This window comes from Arachis hypogaea, chromosome 12 (assembly GCF_003086295.3).
Source record: "Arachis hypogaea cultivar Tifrunner chromosome 12, arahy.Tifrunner.gnm2.J5K5, whole genome shotgun sequence".
NCBI lineage: Eukaryota > Viridiplantae > Streptophyta > Magnoliopsida > Fabales > Fabaceae > Arachis > Arachis hypogaea.
In genome coordinates this window covers 56,245,840-56,248,642 of record NC_092047.1, presented here as the reverse complement: position 1 = coordinate 56,248,642, position 2,803 = coordinate 56,245,840, and the positions used below count along the sequence as shown (strand labels likewise).

Sequence of the window (2,803 nt, the reverse complement as noted above, 5' to 3'; positions counted from 1 at the left end):
TTCTCTATTACAGAGAGGGGCATGAGGTTTATTCCTGAACCAAGGTCACACAGAGCCTTAAAGATCATGGTGCCTATGGTACAAGGTATTATGAACTTTCCAGGATCCTGTCTCTTCTGAGGTAATGTCAGTTGATCCAGATCAATTAGTTCATTGGTGAACAAGGGAGGTTCATCTTCCCAAGTTTCAATACCAAATAATTTGGCATTTAGCTTCATGATTGCACCAAGGAACTTGGCAGCTTGCTCTTCAGTAACATCCTCATTCTCTTCAGAAGAGGAATACTCATAAGAGCTCATGAATGGCATAAGGAGGTTCAATGGAATCTCTATGGTCTCTAGATGAGTCTCAGATTCCTTAGGTTCCTCAGAGGGAAGCTCCTTATTGATCACTGGACGTCCCAGGAGGTCTTCCTCCTTGGGATTCACGTCCTTCTCCTCTCTTGTGGGTTCGGCCATGGTAATTAATTTAATGGCCTTGCACTCTCCTTTTGGATTCTCTTCTGTATTGCTTGGGAGAGTACTGGGAGGGATTTCAGTGATCCTTTTAATCAGCTGGCCCACTTGTGCTTCCAAATTTCTAATGGAAGACCTTGTTTCATTCATGAAACTCACAGTGGCCTTAGATAGATCAGAGACTAAATTTGCTAAGCTAGATGGATTCTGCTCAGAATTCTCTGTCTGTTGCTGAGTGGATGATGGAAAAGGCTTGCTATTGCTAAACCTGTTTCTTCCACCATTATTAAAGCCTTGTTGAGGCTTTTGATCCTTCCATGAGAGATTTGGGTGATTTCTCCATGATGAATTGTAGGTGTTTCCATATGGTTCACCCATGTATTTTAACTCTACTATTGCAGGGTTCTCAGGATCATAAGCTTCTTCCTCAGAAGATGCCTCTTGAGTACTGTTGGGTGCAGCTTGCATTCCATTCAGACTCTGAGAAATCATATTGACTTGCTGAGTCAATATTTTATTCTGAGCCAATATGGCATTCAGAGTATCAATTTCAAGAACTCCCTTCTTCATAGGCGTCCCATTACTCACAGGATTCCTCTCAGAAGTGTACATAAACTGGTTATTAGCAACCATGTCAATGAGTTCTTGAGCTTCTGCAGGCGTTTTCTTTAGGTGAATGGATCCACCTGCAGAAGTATCCAATGACATCTTTGATAGCTCAGATAAACCATCATAGAATATATCCAGGATGGTCCATTCTGAAAGCATGTCAGAAGGACACTTTTTGGTCAGCTGCTTGTATCTTTCCCAAGCTTCATAGATGGATTCACCTTCTTTCTGTCTGAAGGTTTGAACATCAGCTCTAAGCTTGCTCAGCTTTTGAGGAGGAAAGAATTTGGCTAAGAAAGCCGTGACCAGCTTATCCCAAGAGTTCAGGCTGTCTTTGGGTTGAGAGTCCAACCATATTCTAGCTCTGTCTCTTACAGCAAAAGGGAAAAGCATGAGCCTGTAGACTTCAGGATCTACTCCATTAGTCTTAACAGTATCACGGATCTGCAAGAATTCAGTTAAGAACTGAAAAGGATCTTCAGATGGAAGTCCATGAAACTTGCAGTTCTGTTGCATCAGAGAAACTAGCTGAGGTTTCAGCTCAAAATTGTTTGCTCCAATGGTAGGAATGAAGATGCTTCTTCCATGTAAATTGGAATTAGGTGCAGTAAAGTCACCAAGCATTCTCCTTGCATTATTGTTGTTGGGTTCGGCTGCCATCTCCTTTACTTGTTCAAAATTTTCAATAAGGTTGTCTCTGGATTGTTGTAATTTAGCTTCTCTTAGTTTTCTCTTCAGAGTCCTTTCAGGTTCTGGATCAGCTTCAACAAGAATGCCTTTTTCTTTGTCCCTGCTCATAAGAAAGAGAAGAGAAAAATAAAAGAAGAGGAATCCTCTATGTCACAGTAAAGAGGTTCCTTATTATTAGTAGAAGAAGAAAAGGAATAGGGGTGAAGAAGAATGAAGAATCCAAACACAAAGGTGATGATAGGAGCAGAGATGTGAGATGAAGAGAAGTGTTAGTAGATGAATAAATAAATAGAAGGGGATGAGAGGAGGAGAGAATTTTCGAAAATAATTTTTGAAAAAGAGTTAGTGATTTTCGAAAATAATTTTTGAAAAAGGTTAGTAGTTTTTCGAAAATTCAAAATAAAAAATAAAATAATTAGTCTAATTAAAAAGAAATTTTGAAAAAGAGGGAAGATTTTTTCGAAAATTAGAGAGAAAGAGTTAGTTAGGTAGTTTTGAAAAAGGTAGGAAACAAACAAAAAGTTAGTTAGTTGAAACAAATTTGAAAATCAATTTTGAAAAGATAAGAAGTTAGGAAGTTAGAAAAGATACTTTGAAAATCAAATTTTTGAAAAAGGTAAGATAAGAAGATATTTTTGAAAAGATATGATTGAAGTTAGTTTTGAAAAAGATTTGATTTTTAATGACTTGATTCACAAGAAATCACAAGATATGATTCTAGAACTCAAAGTTTGAATCTTTCTTAACAAGCAAGTAACAAACTTGAAATTTTTGAATCAAAACATTAATTGATGATGTTATTTTCGAATATTATGTGATAAAGATAAGAAAAAGATTTTTGAAAAATATTTTTATAATTTTCGAAAATAACTAAGAAAAATGAAAAAGATTTGATTTTTGAAAAAGATTTTGAAAAAGATAAGATTTTTAAATTGAAAATTTGATTTGACTCATAAAAATAACTTGATTTTTAAAAATTTTTGAAAAAGTCAAATCTAATTTTCGAAATTTTAAGAGAGAAAAAGGGAAAGATATTTTTTTTGATTTTT

The 2,803-nt window shown here is 35.7% G+C and overlaps 1 non-coding gene across 1 annotated transcript; it reads left to right on the top strand.

Annotated features, from left to right (window-relative positions):
* The first annotated feature begins 1,217 nt into the window (after window positions 1-1,217).
* Window positions 1,218-1,325, top strand: LOC112731075 (small nucleolar RNA R71). Its single transcript, XR_003166868.1, has one exon. It is a non-coding gene; the product is annotated as a small nucleolar RNA R71 (small nucleolar RNA).
* Window positions 1,326-2,803: the final 1,478 nt, after the last annotated feature.